The sequence below is a fragment of the Tursiops truncatus genome, chromosome 1 (genome assembly GCF_011762595.2).
Source record: "Tursiops truncatus isolate mTurTru1 chromosome 1, mTurTru1.mat.Y, whole genome shotgun sequence".
Lineage (NCBI taxonomy): Eukaryota > Metazoa > Chordata > Mammalia > Artiodactyla > Delphinidae > Tursiops > Tursiops truncatus.
This window is the reverse complement of record NC_047034.1, coordinates 31,590,059-31,615,079: the sequence shown is the minus strand read 5'-3', so window position 1 is coordinate 31,615,079 and position 25,021 is coordinate 31,590,059. Positions and strand designations below refer to the sequence as shown.

Sequence of the window (25,021 nt, the reverse complement as noted above, 5' to 3'; positions counted from 1 at the left end):
GTAGGCTAGGCCAGCCCCAGGACATGATACCGCAACTCCCTCCTAAACAAGACTGAACTCATCACACAGATGGGGAAACTGAGGTCGAAGAGGGCAACGGCTTACTGGCGGAGCCTGGAGCAGAGTCTCTAATGGACACATTCCATGTTACCACCAAAACATGGGATTTCTAGAGTGCAGCTCAGCCCGTGCTGACCCCCCCTCTTAGCCTGGCCACCAAGGTCTCGCCTCCATAATCCCATCCCACGACACCCCCTTCCTGTGTCCCGCACAACAGCCGGATTAGACCCCTTGCCCTCAGGCTGTCGTTCACAGGGCTCCTTCTCCCCGAAGCTCCTTCTCCCACCTCTGCCTGCCCAAGTTCAACCAGCCTCTTTAGGGTCCGGCTCAATGCCAGCTCCTTCGTGAGCCACCCAGAGTCCTCATGCTCCTCTAACCTTCCGAGGTGCTTCCTCTACCCTCACACCCCGCGCTCTGTTGTCCACGTGAGCTGTGGTTACGGTGTGTGAGCTTCCTGAAGCCGCAGACCACTCCCCTCTGGGCCCCAGCACCTGGCGCAGTACCCAGCACTCAGTAGGTGCTCAGTAAAATCTCCTCCTCATCTGATGCCCTGCCGTGTCCTACCGATAACTGACAATAATGCCTATTGTTTACCGAGCATATACCATAAGCCCGGCTCTGGTACTGTCTCCCATCCTCATGTGATGGACCCAGGTCACAGAGGTTGTGTGACTTTCCTGAGGTCACAGCTCTGGAACTGGAACCCCACTGGTTCTTGTGCCTAAATGAGTCTCCTTTCCTTCCCACTCACCTCTTCTAGGTCAGACCACCATCATTTCCTCACCCTGTCCTGTCACTAAAGACTTCCCATGACTCCTTGTGGCCCACTAGACAAAATCTAAACCCCTGAGCATGGCATCTAAACTCTGTGACATCTGGCTTCTTCCCTCTTTGCAGCTTCTCCTCTAGTCTCTGAGCATCACCTCAGTTTCCAGCCTACTGTACCTTGATTTACTTGTAGGCTCTGCACATGCTTTGCCCTCTGCCTAGAACATCCTTCCCCTACTTTTCCTCCTGTGAACTCCTACACATCTCTCAACATCCAAGATCAAGGGTTACCTTCCATTCTAGTCAGATGAGACAAGCAGCAAACGAATTGGACACAAAATTGAGAGCTCTACGAGGGAAGGACCTGTGTCATCATAGTATCCCCAATGCTTAACCCATAATCAGTGCTCAGTCAACATTTGTTGAATGAATAAATGAATACTCTCTATATTCTTGTTGACTAAACAGAGAAATGGCAAAAGAATACAAGGCCACAGTATGCAGGGCTGGAGGTGGAAGGGAAGAGACTGAGGCCAGGAAGGCCAAGGACGTGGTGGAGTACAGTGACAAGTACTTCAGGGGCTGCTCTGCAGCAGAGCCACGCTCTTGGCAGAGGGAGTGTTTGTGAGAGACAGAGGAAGGAAAGTGATGGTGTGAGGGAGGCTCTGAAAGTGTGTGTGTGCACGCACACGCGCATGTGAGAAGGCGGTGGGGATGTATGCGGGGGAGTGTGCGTGTGTGAGTGTGCTGCATTTGTGAATCAGTCTGTGAGAGCGGTGCTGAGGAAGTATGTGAAGGAGCGCGTGTACGTGGCTTGTGGGTCTGTGGCGGAGAGCCCGTGCGTTCTATTTGTGCATGGGGGTCTGCGTGAGAAGGCGAGGGTGTGGGCCACGAAGGCTGTGCTGGAGGTTGTGCATGTCTGCGGGGCGAGGGGGTGGGGACAGTGATTGAGAAAGACAACAAGGAGGGGACACCTGAGGGGGGTGTGAGGGAGAAACCATAAGTGTGCGGGCGTGGAGGGTGTCGTGAGCACGTGCAGGAGGAGACGGTGTGACCGTGAGTGTGCACGACACGGAGGGTAAGGTAGGATGTCAGGGCGCTGCTGAGGGTGTGGCTGCATGGCCTCGGCCACGGGCCGGGAGCCAGAGGTGGGGGCTGGCCCTGGGCCCAGGGTGGGGGGCTCTGACCAAGCAGAAGGTTCCTCAGAGTTCTCCCTGGAGCCACGGGCACCAGATCACCACGTCCCCAGGTAGAGAGGTCGAGCAGGAGGCCCAGATGTGTGTGTGCGCCTCACATTTTGTCCACAGCAAAACCTCTGGGCATTTATTTGTCTTTGTCTGTGTCCGGGTGTGCACGCCTGTGCTTGTGTGCGTGCTGCCGGCTGTGTGTCTGTGCCTGTCTTTGTCTCTGTATGTATCTGGGCCTTTGTCTCAGTGTGTGTGGCGGTTGGTCTAGGCTTGCCCACAAGACTGTGTCTGGGGTTGTGTGTGTCTATGTGTATCTGTGCCTGTGGGGCACCGGGCGTCCTTGATCTGTGCATGTCTAGGTAGGGCTGCGAGCAGCCCCCTGGACCGCCTGTTTGTATCTCTGTCTGTGTGGCCTTAGTGTGAGTGGGAGAACGTTGTGCTTTGGAGACTGTGGATCTAGATCTCGGTGTATCTTTACACACTGTATCTCGGTGTGTGCTTGTGCATCTGCATGTGAGAGTCTGCCATGCGTTGTAGCATGGAAATGCTTATGTGTGTCTGTGGAAGGTGCGTTTGTGAGACCAAGGATCTCCGTGTGTCTCTGCCTGTGTGTATGTGTGTGTTGGGTGTGAGGGGTTTGTCACAGACTGGTGAGCAAGTTAATCTCAGACTCCGTGACACGTGGAATAAAATCACGCTCCCATAATGGAAGAGAACCAACTCTTCACCCTCTGCCCTGGGGGAGCCAGTGGGGGCCAGGGCCAGGCTTAGGCCCCTATGCAGGGCCCCCTGTGGCCTCAGCACCCTACCCCCACCTCTCCTCTGCCACACCAGGCTCATTCTGCCTCCAGAGTGCCCCGGTGCCCACTGCTGGCTGGGCTAGGCTCCAGGACATGTGACGGAGCCTTAGAGGCCTGTCCTGGGCCCCCCAGCCCCACCCACTGCTGAGGAGGGCCCTGCCCCAGATGGGAGGGCAGGTGCAGGAAGGAATCTTTGGGCCCCTCCTCCTCCCGGAGGGGAGAGATGAGCTGCAGGCCCGACCTGGATCTTCCATCTCTCAGCAGCAAGATTCCTGGTGAGCAGGCTGCGAGGCTTGGCAGGGCGCCTGCCGGAGACCCGCCCTCACCCGCCAGGACGCCTGGGTCCCCAGGGCCGGGCAGCAGCGGGTTCCCTGGGGAGCTAGGAGGGCCCCAGAACTTCAGGCTACAGCTGCCCGGGACTATGGGAAAGCCAGACCCTTCCAGGCTCCCACCCCCAACCACAGACGGCTCCTCAGGCCCCCAGGCAAACCTCCACCCTTCTTCTGGCCTCTCCCCAGCCTCGGCCTTTGCTTCAGAAAACAGACCAGCCACCCAGCAACACCCACTCCCTACCTGAGCCTCAGCGCACACCCAGCCTGAGTTCAAGACCTCACCTCTGGGTTTGAGGGCTCTCAAGGCCAGGACTGTGCTGCTTATCTCAGAATGGGGCTTCTGAGGACAGGGCCATGTGTCCCGCAGCTGTGAAATCCCTCTTGGTCTTAGCACTCCTTCCTGACTGAGCAGTCAGGCACCAGGAGAGGATTTCAAACCCAAGGCTGGGGACACTGAGGCAGTGAAGCTCTCTGCCCTGCCTACCGTTATGAATCAGAGGCCAAATCCAGTAGTCTAGACACACAAGTTCTTAATTCTGTCCAGCGGCAGTGGCTGCAACTTGTTCTTCCCCATAGGGGGTGCAATTTCGGGGGGGGGGGAGGCATCAGTTGGAGGGAGAGGGGAATGGGCAGGTGGACCCCCCTCAACCCTCAGACTTGGATGAGCAGCCGGAGAGCAGGTTTGGTAAGAGATTAAGGTCGAGGAGAAGAGAACCCAGACGCTCCAAGATTTATGACCCTAATTCTTCTCCCTTAAATTCCCCTCCAAGCCCCCCAGCCCTAGCCTGGTCCCTCCAGGGTCATGCTGTGGCCCCAGGCCAATGTCAAGGCCTTAACCCATCCATCAGCTGTTGCCAGGGAGTTTCCACCCCAATGGGTCCCAAAGGGAGGAGATCAAGTGACACTACGGGCCCAGACTGACGGGGAAGGGGCATGGCCCTAAAGAGGTGGCCAACAGCCCCCTGCCCCCTCCCAGGATGTAGGGGCTCACAACCTCCAGGGCAGAAGCTAGGCTGGTGGGTGGGGTCCAGGAGGAGGTGACCTCCCAGCTCTGGCACCACTCCCAGCCCCGCCCTTCCAACAGGCCAGGAGACCTGGGATCCCACGGGGCCCTACAGCTTACAGGGTGTGTGGCCTTGGGCCCTTGCTGCTCCTCTCCAGGCCTCAGCCTCCCCACCACACAATGCAGGAAGTGGTCTGGATACCCCAGGCATCCCCCCTTCAGCTCCGCTCCCTCAGTGCTAAGCCCTGCCCTCTCTCCAGTCCAGGGGTGTCACCTAGAATCTGGGCCAGATGGGGTGAGGCTTTGGCAGTTAACTGGAGGAGCCCCTGAAGCCACCCAAGTCAGAGCTGAAGAACGTATGGTGCTCACTCCTCCACCGCACATCCATTTTCCAGAAGAGTGAAACTGAGGCCCTGAGAGAAGGTCGGGGTCTGCGCCAAGACCTGAGTGTTACTGGTGGGATGGTTAAGAGCACGGGCTCTGGGGACAGAAAGACTTAAGATTAAAATGTCAGCTGCAACAGAAACTTGTTACGTGAAGTCCCTTGCCTTCTCAGCCTCAGATTCCTCATCCATAAAATGGGCAATAGTGCCTCCCTCCTACGACTGCTGAGTTGAAATAAGAAAACGCATGTAAAGGGCTCGGCCAGTGTAGCAAACGCTTGGACAATGGTAACTATCATGACTGTGGGTAGTATTAACACAAAGCCAAGTGGCCGGGGGGAAGGGTAGGTGGGGCCCCGACCTGGCTCATCCTCCAGACCAGGAGGGCCAGCCAAATTCCTCAAAGCCCCCCAGCTGTCTCCCCTCTTCGTTAAAGGCCTCTCATTAGTGAGCCTGGGCACCTGCCCCCCCACACGTAATAAGCCTCATTAGTATCTTAGCCCCAAGCTCTGAGCCCAGAGTCTGTGCATGTGCACACGCGTGAGGGTGGGGGGCTGCGACAGGCCACCAGCCAGGAGACAGCATCCCCGCCAACCACACCCCCTGCCTGTCATCAGCAGGGCCCGTCACCACCCAGCTTGTCACCTGCCTGCCTCGCACCCGCACCACCTGTCACCCACCCAGCTCGTCACCCACCCAGCCCATCACCTGCACCACCTGTCACCCACCCAGCTCGTCACCCACCCAGCCCATCACCTGCACCACCTGTCACCCACCCAGCCTGTCACCGGAGCTGCCTGACAGGCCTCTGGGTGAGGGACAGGAGATGGGGAGGAGAAGACCACAGGGGTGTGGAGCTGGGGGCCCCAGAGACCCTGTAAGACCCCCACTTCAGCTCGGCATCCTGCAACATCGCCATGGCAACGTCTCAGCCGCAACCACTTTCCCAAACATCCCCCCCGCCCCCCAGGCCCTGCTCTTTAGCTGAGCTGAGGCTGAGAAGAGCCTTGACTGACAGCAGAATGGGACAGGAAGGAGCTGCTCATCAGCTGGCTGGCCTTGGCCATCCCTGCCCTCTCTGGACTTGGTTACTCCATCTGCAAAATGGAGGGGCTGGAACTGGGGAGGCCCCTGTACAGCGGGTCATCCCTTCCCAGCCTGGATTTGCTGAGCCAGTGGCCAGTTAACCTGTGAAGGCTGGTGGGGGCGGGGTACAAAAGGACAGGGGGTTCTGGGTTCTTCCACACTCCTTTGCCCTGGCCCAGCTCACACAGGCTGGGCCTCTGGCCCAAACTCACATAGCAAAAGAGGAGGAGCAGGCTGGAAGGCAGAGGGGCTCTGCCACAGGACTGCCAGCTGGAGATGATGCCACAGTGGGTGACCCAAGGCTGAGTGGGCCCCCACCTCCAAGCTGCATTATTTATAAAACCCAGAGCTCCTAGCCGAGCAACAGCTGCGGTGCCGCCCCTCCAGGGGGCACAGGCAGCGGTGGAAGGGTGGTGCCTCCCCGGGGGAGCCCCCTGGGGTCCCGGGCTCCCTCCACAGCTGGCTGGGGCAGGGGCTGAGGTGGGAAAGGGGCGGCTGCGCCATCCTTCCCCTCCCAGCCCCCTCTCCTCTCCTCTCCTCCAGGCAGGCAGCCATAGGATTACTTCTGCATGACTGCCCGCTCCACAAGGTTCCAGAGACCCTCCTGCCTGCAGCAATCTTTAAAATTCCTGTAGCCGGCCTCTCTCCCTTTCTCCCCACAGTGAATGCTCCAGCTTCTACCGCAGCGTGCCCGCGGCCGCCACCACCACCAGCGAGCTGGCCGGGGCCCCAGGTCCCCGGAGCCACAGGCAAAGGTAGACCCATCCTCGGGGTGTCCCTCGGAACCCTCTGAGGCCCAGGCCCTGGCCCATCCCCTCCGGCCCCTGGTGCCCGTCCAGCCCCACAGGGCAAGGCTCAAGCTGGGGTCGGGCCTGCCAGCTGCGCCAAGGAAGACCGGCACATACGTGCAAACACACCTGGTGGGTCCTGGCGTGCCTGGCCACATCCTCTGCTGCCAAAACCTGGATGTCCCCACCTCTGCTCTAACCGCCCCCTCCCTAACCTCACTAATCCTTGCTACCCCTGGGGTGGGCAGACACCTGGGCCAGGCCAGCGCCTGTGGCTCCCCAGGGCACAAGAAGCAGGCAAGAGATCGATCCACTGAATTTTTTAAGGCTCTAATGGAGCCTGCCTCCCCAGACTTGGGGCCTGGGACACAGGCGATCTCTCAGGGACCCCTCCCTCAGCATTGCAGTTGCTTCCTCTTTCAGCTCTAGGGGGTCGGGGCACCTTTCTAGGAGCCTTTCCCCCAACAAGAGAAGAGGCACGAGGGGCCCCTGGGAAAGAGATGGGATTGGGGGGCTGTGAGCAATACCCAGAGGCCCCCCCCAGTCTCCCCAGCCCTAATGCAGGCAGAAGCAGCTCAGCCTCTAAATCACTCCCCTCATGCTGCCCTCTGAGGCGGATTCTGTGCATCTGTAATTAGGGGGTGGAACAGATGGTGCAGATTCCATTTAAAATCATGCATCTAGTAAAGTAACCTTCACTGTTGGAACTGACTCCCAGGGAGACCAAGCCCCAAGCCCGGGTCTGGGGGTGGGGTGGGGTGGGAGGGGAAGCATATCAAGCCAGCACCTTCTCCATCTTTTTTTCCTGAAGCTCCAGACCCAATGTCCCCCTCAGGTGAGCCCAAGAGGGGGATTTGGCAAGCACCTGAGAATGTGCAGGCTGGGGGTAAATCCCTCTGCCCAGACCCCCCCACCCCCACCCATACACGACAGAGTCAGGGCATGGCTGGGTACTCAGAGTTCTTGGCTGACACACCAGGATGACCAGGTGCCAAGAGCCCCCAAAGAGGCCCCAAACCCCCAAAGCCCAGGCCAGGGTGCCCAGAGCACAGGGTCTTGGGTGGGGCAGCTTTGAACCAGATGTACAGCCTCACTGTCCAGGAATGAAAGGCCTGGGGCAATGGGGGGGGTGGAGATGCCTCCCCAGGCAGAGGAGGCTCTGGGAAGTGGGGGAGGACCAGGCAGCCGAGAATGAGAGAGAGCACGGAAGAGTGGGCCAGTGTGTCTGCAAGGCTGAGGCTATCTGGGGGGAGTTTGGGGGAGGGAGGCTGGGGAGGACAAGGTGGGGTGGGGGAGCGGTGATGGAGAGCGCTGAGGAGGGAGGCTGTGCTGGAACGTGTGATGGTGGGAGTGCGGCTGCAGGGTGAGGTGTGGGCGCAGGGCGGAGCTGCTCTGAGGGGTGACTGGGCTGGGGCCCTGTGTGTCTGTGTATGAGTGCGGGACTGGTGTTTGGAGAGGGGTGGGGGCTGTCCCTGGGCCCTTGGATGGCTGAGGAAAGTACTGGAGCTGCAGCTTGCTGGGGAACACACAGAGGACTGCTTGTTTGCGGAGGTGCTGGGATCTGGGGGGGGTGTGTGCGTGTGCGGGATGCACATGCACGTGCACGGCCTGGAAGGTACGAGAAGCTGAGGGGACATTACTGTTCAAAGATGCACCGTGTCTGTGTGTTTGAGGTAAATGGTGTGGCTACAGGGGTGTCCTCCTCTGCGTGGGTGTTGAGGCGGTGTGTGTACGTGTATGTCGCGGGGAGAGTTTGGAAAGGTGTAGGGGGCTGTATCGGTGTGTCTGGGGACGTGATGAGCTGCAGCGGAGGGAAACGCTGGGGCCGTCGGGAGAGTCTGTGGGTGTCTGGTTAGGTGCTGGGACTCTGAGAACCTGGGTGTGTGGAAGGTATTAGGGCTACAGTAGGGTCCTGGGTGTATCTGGGGAGGTGCTGGGATTGGAGGAAGAGTTGATCTGTTTCAGGATGTGGTAGAAGCCTTGTGTGTGTGTTGGGGTGTCTGGGGGTATATTGGGGGTCATAAACATCTGGGTTTTGGTTAAGTACTAGGGCTGTAATATGTGTTTGGGTGGGTAGGCATGTGGTGGTTGTGTGTTTGGGGGCGTGCTGGGGCTGTGTGTTTAGGGGTGCTGGAGCTGTGAGTGGGGAAGTGGTTGTGTATTTAGGAGGTACAAGGGGCTGGAGTTGGGCCCCTGTGCCCAGACAGGTGATGGGGCTGCGGGGTGAGGGCGGGTGCCCCTCTGAGGAGGTGAAGGGCAGAGTCCTGGCCTTTGCTCGGGCCCACCTGGGGGCTGCCCGCTAGAGCCCCTCTGCCGGTGGTGCCCGCCCACCCCCAGACCCCACGTCCGGGTGTCGAGACAGGCAGTCCATCTGTCTCTTCCTGTGCCCAGGCCGAAGGAGCAGTGCCGCCTCCTCGCTCCCTGGGGGGGCGGCAGCAGATCCCAGCCCACCCATCTGCCTTCAGATGGTCGAGGCAGGAGCCTCCACAAAGCTGCCTGGGGGGCATCCCTGTGTTTGAAGAGGCACGGGCTGGGGGGTGGGGGGAACTGCACAGCAAACAGTCCTCGTGGAGGCTCCTTTGAAAACCACTGACGCCAGGAGAGACCAAGAGGGAGGACAGGGGCGGGTTTGTCTGTCCTCGTACGTCGTGTGGGTCAGCGCCCAACTGTGTGCCTTGGAGCCCCTTCGCATGTGTTCATGCCGGTGGCCTCTGTTCACGCAGCATCCTTGCCTTGGAAAACAGCCCTCCAACCCAGGCTACGAGCTCACAGCCTCACACAGCTACCCCCTCATCCATGCACCCTGCCTACACTACACTCACACGCAAACATCTCCCACACCTTCACATCTGCAGAACACTGCACCCTGGTACACATGCCCCTCAGCCCCAGAGTCCCAGTCCTTCACATGTGTACGCCCATGACACACACCCGCACACTGCAAAGCCAGGTACAGCCACATGCACCTGTCACATATGCATGCCTCCACACAGACATACCCGACAAGTAGCTGTCACACCCACACCCACACACTCCACACACCTTGGGGAGTGGATCTTCCTGTCACACCCATATCCCACCTCATATGCACTCAGTCTCTCTCATACACATTGTAACAGACACTCACCATCCCTTATACCTGTACATACGCGCACATGTTTGTACACGTGCATACACACTCTCACCAGCTCTCAGCTCTTTCACACCAGCCAGTTTCTCTGTGTCCAGGCCAGGCCCTGCAGGAAGGCTGCCACCCGCTGAAAGTGTCTCCTGCCTCCCTGCCCTGCCAGCTAGGTCAGAGTGGGGGGCATACCCCCCCACCATGGCTCCCTGGGAACCCTGATCTTCTCCTCCAGAGAGAAAGAGTCCTCTCTCTGCTCTGGGGTGTCTGCCACTGTTGTGTGAGAGTGTGACTGTGTATGTGTGTGTATCAACATGTTCTGAGAAGCCACGATGAGGCCTGTGTGTCACTGCCTGTATGGGTAAGAAAGCATAGGGACAGGTTCACCGGTTATGTTTGTGAGATTCAAGATGAGTGTGAGAGCAGAGACATGTATGCCACAAAATGTGTATTTGTGAGTGTGTGTGAGGCCAGGCCCCTGTGGACAGGCGTGAGTATGGGGGGGTGCACTTACACAAGGAGACGCACAGTGAGTGTGAGTGGGAAGTATTCTGGGATATTTTCTGAGACAAGGGGTATGTACATTTGTGAGTAGGGGTCAGGGCTAGGAGAGGCACCCTCCGCAACTCCCTCCCCCTACAAAGAGATCAGGGGAAAGGGGTCTCTGGGATCTGGGGGGAGTGTGTGTGTGTGTGTGTGTGTGTGTCTTCCTCTCTCTTTCTCCCTGACCTCTTTAGCAGCTGGAAACTGAGCCGGGGGTGGAAGGAATGGAGACTTGGCTGGCCTGGGGGTTTGGGGAGGAAAGCAGGAGAAAACACCTTCCAGATTCTCATCAAATCCTTGTTTGTGGTTTGTAGCCTTCAGTCTCTCCTCTCTCTTTCTCTCAGTCTGGGTTTCCCCCTTTCTTTGTCTCTTCCTGCCCCTCCCTCTCTCCCCTGTATCTCTCCTTCTCCCATCTCAGTCACCTTGTCTCCCCCCCTTGGATCTCCCTGTCTCCAAGTCTCTGTCTCTGCCTGTCTGTTACTCTCTCCCCAGGCCCTTCCATTTTTCTGACTCCTGTCTCTGCCAGCACCTCTGTATGTCCGTCTCTCCCAGTCCTGGTCCATCTGTCTGTCTCTCTCCGTCTGCCTGTGCGTGGGTGTCTCTGTCCATCTGCTCCGCCACCCATCTGTCTGGTTGTCTGTGCTAGTCCTTCTAAGGGTGCCCACTCGCTCACCAAGACACCCTCCCCCAGGTCAGCAAAGGCCTCTCCTGGCTCAGGGGGCGGGGAGGGGGTGCAGAGCTGCAGCTTCTGGAAGCTTCAGTAGCAGCTGGCTGAGCTGGGAGTTCGGGGCCAGCCAGCTGCAGAAGTGGCCCCTCCCCTGGGCTCCCAAGCCAAGGACCCCAGAGCAGAGAGAGGAGAAAGCAGGGCCTCACTGCAGCTGAGTCTGTGTGTGCGCACGTAGGGGGAGGCAGGGGGCCTCACTATGCCTTCACTTCACCGTTCCCCCCAAAGCCAGGCCCTGTAGGAGAGGAAGCTTCAGTGCCCACCTCCCTCATCCCCTCACCAATGGAAGAGATGCTGGGGATCCAGGAGGGAAGGACTGGGGGATGCCAGGCCTTGGACGAAGCCATAGCTTCCTGTCAGATGGGTGGGAGGGGGGCTCCTTCCCTCCTCCCTCCCAGGCAGTCCCTGGGGATCCCTCCAGTGCTGGTCCCAGCTCCGGACATGAGGGGCCCCATAGGCAGTTCTCACCAGCTCCCACAGGGACCATTCCTACCTCCCAGCTGCCCCAGAGCCTCTGACCCACAGGGATAAGGCGGAGGGGGGTGGATCACAAGGGTGTCTCCTCCCTCCCCAAATGGAGGTTGGCTCTGGACATCTGGAGTTCGTGGCCCTGTCTACGCCCTGGCCATCCTGAGAGGCCCCAGGCAGTCCACCTACCATTGCCAGCCCGGCACCACACACACACACACACACACACACACACTGCACCCCAGCACTCGTGGCCCACCACCGCCACTCCCTGGCCCAGCAACTCTGAGGGCTCGAGAGGAGCCCTACCGCGGAGACCTGCACCCTACACTGACTGGTGGCAGCCTCCAGCAGGGCCCCCGGCACAAAGCCAGCAGCTGGAGAAAGTACCCCCCAACACTTCCCAGGAGGCTCTGTTCCTCCCTAAGAAGAGCTCACAGTCCAAATCCCACAATAGATGGGGAAACTGAGGAAGGGATGGGATGACACAGTCAGTCATTCTTCCTGAGACCCTGGGGTGGGATCATAAATGAGGAATAGGGAATGAAAAGGACGCCGCAGGGGCAGAATCTGGCTCCTTCCTGACCTGCCACGGGCAAAGTCCATGTTGGCTGCACAGCCCTGCACAGCCCTACCGCTGGGCCAGGGCCAGGGGCTGGCTCCCTCCCTCTAGAGCTCTCCTTGCCCCTGGCTGGGCCCCCTCCCTCTCCTCACTTCTGAGCAGCCCTCCCTACCCTCTCCCTCCCAGCTCTGGCTCTCTCATCCTCAGCTCTTGGAAGCCTGACTCACTGTTTCCCCTCCTCTCTCCCCTCCCTCCCTCTCTCCCGGCAGCGGCGCCTCCCCCTCCCCTGGGGGGGCTCTGGCCACAAGGGTGCCCGCCTGCTCCTCTCCTCAGGCTCTGGCCCCCTCCGCACCCAGGAGGCCCCCTGCAGCTGTTCCAGCTCTCTAACTACAGAGAGGTGGACGGAAAGAGCCTAGGTCCCAGGCAAGCAAGGGGAGGGGGCCCCTCTAGACTGGATTTCCTCCTGTCAAACAAGGTGGGGGGCATCCAACCGGATGACACCCCTGGTGTCTCTAACAGTCCTAATGTTCCCCGCTTTTAAAAGCCCGGTGCCTCCTGACAGAGCGCCCACAACCTGTGGGGTGCTGTACCTGCCTCAGGCTCCGCCCCCAGGTCCAAAGAAGAGGTCGGCTCTGTTCCCAGACATTTGGGGAGTGGGGAGACGCTGCCCTGGGGCAGGAGCATTAGTCAAGTGACCCCTGGAATCCCCCTGTCTCCCCGTTCTCCCTCCTCCTGTGGGAGAGCTTCCTTCTCTCTCTCTCCCACCTGTCCTCCTCCCTTTTCCCAGAGACGTTTGCTTGTCTCTCCTTCAGATACTATCCTAGCAGCAATTGATCTTGGGTGAGAGGCTCTCAGTGCCCGCTCATTTTGGGCTGTGGGGTGGGGAGTGGCACATGCCTAGGCCTTCTTGGTCCCCTGGATGCCATCTCCAGGGGCTGTGATCCTGGCTCTTCTCCTTGACCGTTTTCTCTCTCACCCCCTCATCACTGGCTTCTGTCACCATCTTTTCCTCTTTCCACCTCAAGTTGGGCTCTCTGGGTCTCTTTCCTCCCCACCTCCCCCTGCTCTCTCCCTGGGGGGCCCATCTGCTGACATTAGCAACAATGTTACTGTTGCTCCCCCCCTTCAGTTCCCAGCTCCACCCATCCTGGCTTCCCCCTCCCCGGCTCTGTCCCAAGAGACCCAGGGGACCCAGAGGCAGAGCTGGGCTCCATCCCATAATGGTGAGTCTGCTTGACCTCACTAATCACACCAGAAGTGCCTGGGCATCTGGTATGAAGGCATGGCACCCTGTGGTCTTGGGTGGCTGGCCTGAGGCACAGAGCTCTGTATTCCACAAACCAAAAAAAAAGAAGTTGACTTGGGGTGGGGCAGAGCAGAGAAGAGGGGAAGTAAGGGGGATCAGGTTTGCCTGGAGGAAGCCCCTGTCCAATGGGGAACAGAGGCAAGAGGAGGCAGTGGCTCGAGCCAGCGCTCCAGGCTGATTGAGAACAAGCAATGTCCCTCTGGGGCTCTGCCGGTCCAGATCAGCCCCCCCTAAAAAAAAAAGGTCTTCTGCCAGGGACAGTTTGCCCTCCAAGCCTCCAGCACAGCCACACCAAGCAGGTAAAGATCCCGCGTCTCTGTCTCTTAATCTCCTGTAGAATCCAAATCCATCCTCCCTACAGTACACCTCCACTTAGCTCAGCAGGGGGTTCCATAAGCCTCCCTGCCCCAATCTAACCAGGTGGAATGGGAGGGGACAAAGCCCCCCAGCTCCCAAGCCCCCTCACCAAAGGCCCCATCAAGGGCTGGGGAGCAATGCAAAACAATCCTGGAACCCACGCACCTTCAAACCGAGAAGCAACCCTGTCCATCCACAGCACCTGGGGGTGCTGGGGCTCCCTGCCCCCACGACCCTGTTCCAGACCCCCCAGCCCAGCAACCATAATAAACAGCAAGCTCTTTTTCTTTATGACACCAAATTCCTCCAAGCCGAACAGCTCCTTCCATCACTACCTCAGCCATAGATCACATTAAAAACTCACAGAGGGCAACTTAAACACATCACATTTGTTTCTCTCTATATTATTTCAATAGTAACGGCATTAAAAATGGATTTTACTGCAGAAAATAAATATCAACACGTGGGCCGGGAGCCCAGGCAGGGGGAGAGAGCCCACCAGGAGAAGGTCCCTGAGGGCTTGGGCACAGCTTAGGCACTGACCAAGGAGGTGGCTCAGAGGACAGACTACACCTGGGGTGGGGTGGGGTGTGGGGGGAATGCCTGGGGAGGGGGCAATGCCCGCCCACCTGGGCACCTGCCCCAATGCCAGACCAAGAGGGACAAGAGTCACTGGTTTGAACTGGTCCCCCAAAGCTCATGCCCTCACTGATCTTTGCAACCTCTGGAGGGTAGGAGCTCTGGGGCAAGAAGTTCACTAGTCTCTAGAGGTTATTCCAACTATTGACACAGCAGAAGAAAAAAATGAATTCAACTTACTATCCAGTTTGATTTTCCATTACTATAAAAATATACATCTGCTCAAAGGAGGGAGATGGCAAGCTGCAGGCACATGCCACCTGGGGGGTCCCCCTGCAGCTCACCACCACAACCCAGCCTGCCCCTCCAGGCGGCAGGGGTGGGGGCTGTGTGTGGGTGGGGGACGGACCAACTGGTAATCTGTCACCTACAGCCCCAGCTCACACAGCTACACACACCGGACCACACGGAACAGGAACAAGCCAACAATAGAAACACCCCAAATGCTCCTGGCAGGACTCTGCCCAGGCCCGGGCGCATGCCCCCGCCCCGCCGGCGGCAGCAGCAGACGAAATGTGGCCACCCTGACCCGGAGGCAAACTTGTCCTCACACCCTGAGCTCTGCCCAGGGAACTGGGGCCAAGTCCCGCCTGACACCAACTGGTCCGGCGGGAAACGCCTGCCCAGCCAGACAGGCACAGGCCCCCCAAGGGTCCCTCCTTGTGCTCAGGGGCCAGGCTGGTGCAGCCTGGCCCTACCTCCCAGGGTGACGCCTGGGCCCAAATTCAGCTGGCCCTGCCAGTCAGGCACTGGAGCAGAACGGAGGGCACCAGGCTCAGCCCCGCCCAGCCCCAGGGCCCCCAAGCTAGGAGGGAGGGGGGACTCCCCACCCCTCCACATCTGGCCCTGGCCCCCAGGGTCTGCGGTAGAGAATTCCCGCCCCCGCTTCTCTCTCTCTCCCTCCTCCCTCTCAGTGCCCGCTGCCCGTCTCAGGGACGGCCCCAGCTCCCGCCTCCGGCCAGCAAGGCCCACATCCTTCCTCCCTCAGCTGGCCCCTTCGCCTGGCAGGAGGCTGGGGGGTCAGGCTGCTGGGGAACCCCTCCAGCTCCCATCAGTCTTCATCCCCAGCCCCCAAACTCTGGGTTGCTGTCCCTTTTCCTGTAGAACAGGAAACAAGGTTATTTCCTAGACTCAGAGCCAGCCCTCTGCCCCTCTGGCTCTGCCTGGGGACCAGGACCCAGCAGGGGAATGCGCCCTTAGCCAGAAAGCAGAGGGATTCTGCAATTCACCCCCAGCTACCGGCCCAGGGGGCTGACAGCTGTCACTCAGCACCCCACCCCCTGGGGAAGAGGGGGCCGATTCAATCAGAGCCTCAGAGGAAACGCATTGATAGGCGATTATTTATTTATGCAAAAGTGAGCCGACTTTGTTCACCAGGTAACCGGGCACGCGGCCCAACCCCTACGGCCCTGGCCGCCCCCAAATCCCTCCTCCGCCCCACACCCGCTCCGGGTCATTAGGTCCCCGCCTCTCAACTCCCAGAGCACCAGCAGAACCTTGGGATTTGGGGGTTGAAGGGGAGGGGCTCCTCCCTCCGCAGTCTCCCCCTTTCCCAGGGCCGTTCCTAAAATCCAGCCTTGTTCTCCGGTCCCACGGTCCCCCCCTTCACCCACCCCCGCCACACACTCAGCAAGCTGGAGAGCAAATTGCAGTTTTAAATCCAAAGACGGAAGGAGGGGGAAGGAGGAGGGGGCGCGCGGCAGCGCTGGGCGCGCACCTCGTCCCCGAGCCGGGGGAGCCGCGGGGCGGCCAGGAAACCCGGGAACCCCCCCTCCCCGCGCCCCCTTCTCGTCCACCTCCCCCTCCCCCTTCCCGGCGCTGCCTGCCAGGCTTCGAGCCGAGCCCAGCCGAGCCTCGGGCCCCGGTGGAAACAAAGACCGATCGCACCGCGGGCACCGCAGCCACGGGGTCCGGCGGACCGGACCCGGGCGCGCGGAGGGGGCGCAGAGCACCCCCGGTGCGCTGCACAAAAGAGCCCGGCCGGCCGGTCCCCAGCGGGGGTCTAGGGCTGGGGAGGAGGCGCCACTCACCGGAGTGCTGGGCTGCCGGCTCCGTTGGTCCGAGCCAGGCAAGGGGCTTTGCGGGGCGTCTGTCTTCCGACCGCGGCAGCGACGCGGGCGCTCGGCAGCTTCGCCGCTCACCCTAAAATCGAGATCATATTTCCCTTTGAGTCCTAACACTATGATAATATAATCTCAGTTATGGTATAAAGCAGGTAACTGATTTGAGAAGGGTACTGAGTTTGAGGACATATTGACTGATTCATTCTACAAATACTTTACTAAGCGACTATGCTAAGGGCCTGGGATCCCATGAAACAAAATGCCAGCAGAAGTGAATCTCTTTAATGAAACAAAGTATGTGGAAGACAAATCATTAAATGCTTACTTACAGTAAAGCATGCAATGTATCCTGAAATAGGATATATAAATGACTATACGTCCAGGGCTTGCCCCAAGAGCAAGTCTTCTCTAAATGGATTCTTTTCTTTTCTCTTTCTTTACCTTGTCTTCCCCACTTATACCTCTACTCTCTGCTTCAGTGAAAGATATTTCTCCTTTCCACTTCTAGCTGAAAAAAAAAAACAAGTCTCAGGTGTCAATTTACTATGTAACTGTGGGTCCCTCTCTGTATTACAAAACAAGACTCAGGGGCCAGTGAGTCCTGATATCATGATCTCCAAAAGGGTCACAAGGGATCTCTGAAAATTTCAATAGTTTTAGTGTCTTTTCTACATCTTTTCCAATGATTCAGGTATGGAGGTTTCTATATCTTGGGCCTAGAATTCCTTCTACTGAGTGGTGAGTCAATGTGGTTTTAGTGCTTATATCCTATAAGTTCTTTTAATTAGTGTCTTATAGCCTCCCAAAGTGTTTATATATATATATATATATGACTGGCCACCATTTAAAATGAAAAAAATAATTTACATTGCTACTTATCCTCATTGAGTTGCCCATTTAAGAAGCAGAACTGCACTGTCAGAGTATCCACTTTAGTAATACCTTAGCCATAGTATTTTAACATATATAGTAGTTCTCAATATTTACAGTGTATTGGAAGCACCATAGTAGTCAGGGTACTCCAGAGAAACAGAACCAATAGGAGATACATAATAAATATAATGTAATGTATGTAATTGCTTTAACATATGTAATAGGTATTAAACATACTAAATATTAAATACATTGTATATTAAATATAAGCTGGAAACTAGGAAATCCAGGGGTGTAGTTTTCAGAACTGACGTAAGCCACAGTCAGAGGGCAGGGGATCAGATCAAACACTCAGGCAGAGAGAGCAAATTCTCCTTTCCTCTGACTTTTTATTCTTTTGGGGCCCTCAAGAGATTGGATGAGGCCCACCTACACTGGGGAGGGAAATCTGCTTTACTCCATCTACCAATTCAAATGCTAATCTCATCTGGGAACAGACCCACCCAGAAATAATGTTTAGCAAAATATCTGTGTATCTCAGCATATAGTTGAATTGACACTTAAATATTAACCATTACATTCTGCAAACCTTAAAATATACCAATGCCTCAGTCCAACCCCCAGAAATTCATATTTAATTGGTATAAATTACAGGCTGGGCTTTAAGATTATCAAAAGCTCCCCAGGAGATTTTAATGAATCACCAAAAGTTAAGAACCATTAACATCATAGAACATTTCTTTCTTGATGAGAAATCAAAATGCTTCTCACTTTTAGCGTTGATGCCCTGGGAGAGATATTATCTACCTCTGTAAGGTGCCTTCAGAGTATCCCACTGTACCCCATGTAGTCAGTATTTACAAACAGGCCACTGCAAACATGTGCCTCCAAGTCTGGTCAAAGTCAATCCAAATATTTTTCCCCAATATGGTAGTAGATGGGTAGAATTTCTTTTATGATCACCACGTTGTATGGTAGGCATAATTATTCCCATGTAGAGGGTGAACTGAGATTCATAGAAAAATAGGGGTGCATATTGCCACAAAGCTAGCAAATGTAAAAAATTAGGAAAAGGTCAAGTTTTCTGATCCGAGTTAAATAAGTAGTAGGTATCCTTATTTTATTTATTCCACAGATACTACTGTCAGGGGTGAGTAGAATAAAAGCAAATGAATAAAAATGTAGTCAGCCTATGAACGAGAAGATTAGCTAGCATCCTTCACACAAAAGACCTGATACGTATTCGGCCACTAGAGAGGTTTAGTCAGCTGTATTTACAGTCCCATAAATGGAAAGAAGCATCATGACAAAAGGAAATTCTATGAATCCAGGAAAAAACACATCAAATTAAATAAATAATTCACAGGCAGAACAAAGATTACAGAGTTGGCTCTGATAACAAAGTATCTAAAATAAGTGGTGATGTGTTTCTCCAACCACACAGGCTGCCAGTCCAGGTGCAAAGGAAAATAAATAAAACTATTATAGATCTAGTAAGAGTTAAACAGACAATAAAAACCAACAATGGCGATGAATTTTAAGTTGGTGATTCTTTGAACAATCTTCAAAAGATTTCATTTGCTCTGTTAACGCAATGTCAAGTCCATTTTAGAAATAAAAGAACATTTTTCTGCTTGCTAGAGTTTAGACATAAATCCTCAAACTGTATTAAATCAAGATGCTTCTAGAATCATAGCGCTAAAGATCATCAAGGATTATTAAAGAACTATAGTCACTCCCTCATTTTACAGGTGAGAAAACCAAGGTAGTAAATGACTGTGTGATGGCCTTAAAGTCCACATGATTCCCATCAGTGGCCAAAACAAGATTAGAATGCAGGTCTCCCATTTCCTCTTCACTTAATTATTCATCATTCTTTAGTCATTTTGAGCACAACTAGTGCACTGCTGTTTGAAACCTGACCTTTCCAATGGCAGTCAAAATGCCATACTTTAATAGTGCTTCCATTGTCTTTGACCAGAATATTAAATAACTGGCAATCATGTTCTGAGCTTCTTTCCAGATGAATTATATGTTAAGCTCTGTTTCAATATTGATTTGTAATATACTTTAAAGCATGTTGATCTTCCTCTGGTCTCTTCTTACAGTTCTGAGCTACATGAACGCTAGAGTTCCTAAAATTTGTGATTTTCTGAATGGCCATCTCTACTATGTCCACCAACCCAACAACAGTCACTGCTTGTTGCTAGACAGAAAAAAAAAAGTTAATAAATTTACAAGTGAAATCCTGTGTTCGTTTTTTTTAATGAAAAACAGAAACCTATTTGATTTAGAATCTAAACCCTAGAAGCATACACAGGGCTTAAAGAAATGTATGATTCTTCTATGGAATACTGGAGAATTCTTGTTTAATCAATGGAAGCACATCGTTAGTTTACTCAGGTCCCTAAAAAGGCGGAGGACCTCACTTAAAAGAAACAAGTGACTATCTTAGTTAATGTAAATAGAAATGCATTTCCAGCTTATTTATGGTTGTTCATTTCTATACCATACAGTGGTCTGTTTCTCAGGACATCAGTATAAAAGGCAAATTGATAGGTGAGAAGGGTAAGTGGTATAATAAAAAAGTTAAAAGCAAGGGATACATGACATGGACAAGTTACTCAGCCTTTCTAATCTTCCATAGGTACATCTATAAAACAGGGAATAAAACATATTACAAAGAGATATGCTTCTCCTCCCACCATGCTTTGGCCTTCACATGTTTGGGACGCATTGGAGATCCAGTGCCTTTCCCCTCCATCCTATTCTTGGAAGAGGAATTGTTAATGTTATTGGTCAGTAACCAGAACATCTATGGAGCAATGGGTAGAATTATTACATTTGAAAGGGACAAACGTGTCACATGGTTCTGTCCCAGTAGCTCAGCTTATGATTCACAGAATAAGGCATGTTAGCTTAAGCTTGTCCCATGACCTAGTCAGCTGTGATTTGGGCGCAAGAGAGAGAGAGAAGGAAAGCCTCAATTAGAATTCCAAAATGAAGTAACAGCGGCTAGCTCACTAGTAATAAGTAATACTTTGGTCTTTTCTGATTATCGTTTCTTGTGTATGGATCCCTTGGCAGGAAACTTAACCACCCACTTCAGAGGTCTGTTATGAAGTCCGATATGGTATAAAAAGTGCACAGTGCAGTGCCTCATATGCAATAAGCTGTCAAAGAATATTATCTAGATGACCTTGGATTTGCACTTAAATGTTTGTTATTAAATCAGTTTGCATGGGACTAGTATCCAGAGCCTCAGGATAAAGTAGATTCATGTGAGTTAATAAATGAAAAGCTCTCTGAAATTCTAGATGGCAGGTCTTGCTAACTCAGGTAAGTGGAAGCTGGTGGCTGGGCGTTCCCTCAGGACACGTGTTTTGATGGAATGAGGACTCAGGGTGTAGAAACCAGCTTGGCAGTGGATGGTAAACCATTGCCCAGCACATGCTGCCTCCTGTTAAGCAGAAGGCTCTCATGCAAATTGCTTTCCGAATCGTTAGCTGTCAGCAACCCTCATCTCTCCTCCTGCAGCTGTTCTTTCTGATTTTGCCTGCAAACTTTTCATATTGGGCAGGCTCCCAAGCCAAACAAGTTGCCCCTCTGCAGGCTTTGTTCCTGGGGGCGAGAGGTGAACCTCACAGATAAGTCAAAGTAAGGATGCACCATGGACTAATACACACTGAAGGAACAGACTCCTGTAAGCTAAGGTGATGAATGCCTTTGAAAGTAATTTTCATGCGGCTTCCTATGAGAATGTCAGCCAGGCTCCAGAAGTTATATGCTGCAATTTTAAAATTATCTGCCTCTGTAGACTTCTAAAGCTTCTATCAGCTAAGAAGTATCTTTTTTAAAAAAGAAAATATTTTTATACAGTTTTAAAGACTACTTTCCATTTATTACAAAATATTGGCTATATTCTCCCTGTTGTATAATAACATCCTGGAACCTACTTTACACCCAATAGTTTGTACTTCCCACTTCCCAATTCCAACTCTTAAATTGCCTTTCCCCCCTCCCCCACTGGCAATTACTAGTTTGTTCTCTATATCTGTGAGTCTGCTTCTTTTATGTTATATTCACCAGTTTGTTTTATTTCTTAGATTCCACATATAAGCGATATCATACAGTATTTATCTTTCTCTGTCTGACTTGTTTCTCTTAGAATAATGCCCTCCAAGTCCATCCATGTTGCTGCAAATGGCAAAATTAATTTCATTCTTTTTTATGGCTGAGTAGTATTTATATATATATATATGTATGCAAATATATAAATTTAAATTATATATATATATATATAAAATCTTCTTTATCCATTGATCTGTTGATGGACACTCAGGTTGTTTCCACGTCTTGGCAATCGTAAATAACGCCTCTATGATGCTGCGAACATTGGGGTGCATGTATCTTTTTGAATTATAGTTTTGTCTGGATATATGCCCAGGAGTGGGATTGCTGGATCATATGGTAATTCTATTTTTAGCTTTTGAGGGACCTCCGTACTGTTTGCCACAGTGGCTGTACCAATTTATTACATTCCCACCAGAGGAATGTGTGGGAAATCTCTGTACCTTGTGCTCAATTTTACTGTGAACCTAAAACTTAATTAATTCCCAGCAGCATTAGCAAATAAGACCATGCATTTTTTTAAAAATCTCTTTTTAAGGCAGAGTAAATATTTGCTGAATAAAATGAGAAACTCTATCTCGATTGGGTGGATTAAATCAGCAGAAACTAAGCTTCACCTGTGATTTTAGCAGCTGAACCGGTTGAGAAATTCAGAGCAGAACAGGCACAAGTCCTCTCTGAACAAGGTAAGGTACAAGAAAAGGAAGGATGGATGTTGTAGGCAAATCATAACACTCTATCATGGCTAAATATAATATCAGGAATTAAATAACTTGAAATCATATAAAAGTTTCCTTTATTCGTATGCCCCCTCCCGCATAAACTGGAAGGTGAGCACAAATGTAAATCAAGCAGGCAGAGGCTCCCACTATCTTATATATGAAATCAAAATTTTAAAGTGTTTTCTTCAGAATCCCTTTTGCCTGGGTGCAGAAGAAAAAGTAGCTGATCAGTGCACCCAAAGGTAAAATGAAAAATAGTAAAAGAAAGTTTTTCTACATTTTTGAATTTAAAATCTGAAATACATTTCTTTAACACTCTTCTTATTTATACCCATGTACCTGAAAAACCAAAATTAAAATTAAATTGTATTAGAGCAGAGGAGCAAAAATTTCCAGCCAATCCAAAGGTTAAGTGGTGCCTGATACACTGTTTGAATAAAGTTACGAATCCATATCCAGACTCAGCTAGAAAATTAAAGCGTGCTGTGATCACTCGGTACGAAGAGGGGTCATGGCAATTGATTTTATTTATACACACTTTCATACATAATAATTTATCAAATTTGTCCTATGCCACTTTCCATGCTTAATTAATCCTCATTTAATCTCTACCAAATGAATACTGTGAAACATGTTTAATCATTATTCCCACTTCCAAGATGTGGGAACTGAGGCAGGAAGTATGGTACATCAAAATTCAGAAATTTTGTCACTCCAAATATATCCAGGTCTAGCTCTTTAACCTGTATAATAGTCTTTTTCTCTTTTCCTTGCCGTGTGAACCTTTCATCTTCTCCCACTGTCAAATTCAAGTGTTAACTCTAACCTCTCTTGACCTCCGCTATCCACTGAAGGAGGCCTTCTGGCTTCCTAGAAAAGCTTCACCATTCTTAGCAGAGTACTTGAGATCTAGCAGGTGCTTTGTTAAGTGAATGAGTTAATAAACATATAAGAGAACATTAAAATTACCATTTAAGGGATGGAGAAACAGGCTCTGAAAGATTAAGTAATTTCCTTCATGTAAGGGGTCAAGCTGGAATTCAGATTCTGAAGCCCAAGTGATCACCCTCAGAATAATCTAAGTTATATTCATTGGGATAGAATATGCTCAGTCTATATCCCTCACTAGACTCTAAGGAACAAGAAGGCAGTACTAGGCACCTAATGCACTTCATTTTGGGTAAATTTTTCATTTATGCAAAAATACTTGTGTAAAGATAGACTAAAGCCTTAAGCTTTCCCTGCTGGATTCCCTGCTCAACTGTGAGTACTCCTGTGATGAAAACTCGCCTAACGCACTGAATGACCTTGACCAAGCAGCTTTCCTTTACAGCCTCCATTTTCTTTTCTGTAAAATACTGTTGACAGGACACGTTCCACCTGCCTCATAGAAATGCGTTTATAAAGCACTTTGGAAAGCATGAAGCTTTCTTTTTTTTTTTTTTTGGTACGTGGGCCTCTCACTGCTGTGGCCTCTCCTGTTGCGGAGCACAGGCTCCGGATGCGCAGGCTCAGCAGCCATGGCTCACGGGCCCAGCCGCTCCACGGCATGTGGGATCTTCCCGGACCGGGGCACGACCCTGTGTCCCCTGCATCGGCAGGCGGACTCTCAACCACTGCACCACCAGGGAAGCCCAAGCATGAAGCTTTCTTCAAAAGCAAGCAAGTACTTTAAATGTCATTATTATAGGACTCCTTAAAAGGAGCCTTTTTATGGTGAAAAGAAACCTTAGCTTATCAATTGTGCAACTCAACCACAGAAAATTTAAGGCGGAACATGCATGACACAATAATAATTCCAAATAAATCCTTCTAATAGTTAAGTAAAGAGAAGTCAAAATTCTTCTCTGGACTATTTTGATTTCATACAAAGGGCATCCCTTTAGAAGTTATGGAAGTTCAGATACAGAGCCTCAAACTCTAGATTGCAATGCGACATTTGTTTCTGAACTTCTGCTGCCAGTCTTGCTAACAGTTCACTTGCAATGTAATATATTACTGCATTTCATTTCTAGACAAGAATATTATTTACTCACAGGAGAAATACTTTCCTGAGGAAAGACTGTCTTTGGAAACTTTCAAGGACATTTGAGAAATGCTTCAGCCCAAGCCACAAAATTATGAGCATGCTTTTGTGCCTCTCTGTTCCCAGGGCACCATTTTTAAAAATCTTTCATTTAAGTTTATTGCAAGCATCCATCTTCCCTTTCCAGAAAAAATAGCAATTAACACAACTTCATTGATTTCCAGTTTTCCTCGGTGTCATTTCATAATGCATCCATTGTAAGCAGTTCACATCATCATTTTCATCGCTTTCAACATTTTCCATGTTGTCTCCCTACCTGAATTGTGACTTTTTGTATGGAAAGTTTTATTTATCACTTGCATCTTACTTTGAATAAATCTGAAATCAACATTCAGGATTATTTATTTTTATTTTCTTCAGTATGTTTCTAACTTAGCAAACTATGGGTAAAAATGCCATGTAACAACAGTATGTAATATTTACATAGAGTCCATGTAGTGAACATAGTCCTAAACTCTTACCAAATCCTCACCAGACCCTATAAAGTAGGTACTATTAACCTTGTCATTTGATAGATGAGAAAACTGACGCATAAACTGGTTAAGTAACCTGTCTGAGGTCAGATAGCTAGTGATTACTTTCCCCATCACCGCCATTGTTTAGTTAATGCGTCCTTCCCATCTCAGTTCAAATGGCACTGACACAAAAAAGCCTTTCTTTGACCTCCTGAAAATACTGGGTCTCGTTGCTTTTACAGCATCATATGTTTATTATTCATTTCACATATTTGTGTGATTATCTAATTATATTTGAACGTATTTTTCCTAAGGGTAACTCTAGTCCAGCTGTGCTTTCCAAATTATGAAATCCGGGACTACGTGGGCTATGTCTGTTTTGCTTATTACTGTACTTTCAGTATTTGGTGCATGGTAAGTATTCAGGAAATGTGATGGATGGATGAATACAGGACTTTGTAAGAACAAATAAATAAATGACTGGATCAATAAATTTGGTTGATCATAACATAAACAACAGTGCCATGTTAAAAGTTTTCTCTGGGTCTATACACAAACTCTTCT

At 51.9% G+C, this 25,021-nt stretch overlaps 1 protein-coding gene and 1 pseudogene across 50 annotated transcripts in view; both read right to left on the bottom strand.

The window, feature by feature from the left end:
- The window catches only part of LOC117309453 (metabotropic glutamate receptor 7-like), a 141,911-nt gene that overhangs the window by 52,477 nt on the left and 64,413 nt on the right, over positions 1–25,021 (bottom strand). For all 50 annotated transcript variants that reach the window (XM_073801821.1, XM_073801823.1, XM_073801822.1 and 47 more), the window contains one exon: positions 16,158–16,269. The gene's annotated coding sequence lies outside the window, so the exon portion shown is untranslated. The remainder of the gene's footprint in view (positions 1–16,157; positions 16,270–25,021) is intronic.
- LOC117312336 (ferritin light chain pseudogene) overlaps positions 1–25,021 on the bottom strand; it is a 117,465-nt pseudogene that overhangs the window by 38,444 nt on the left and 54,000 nt on the right.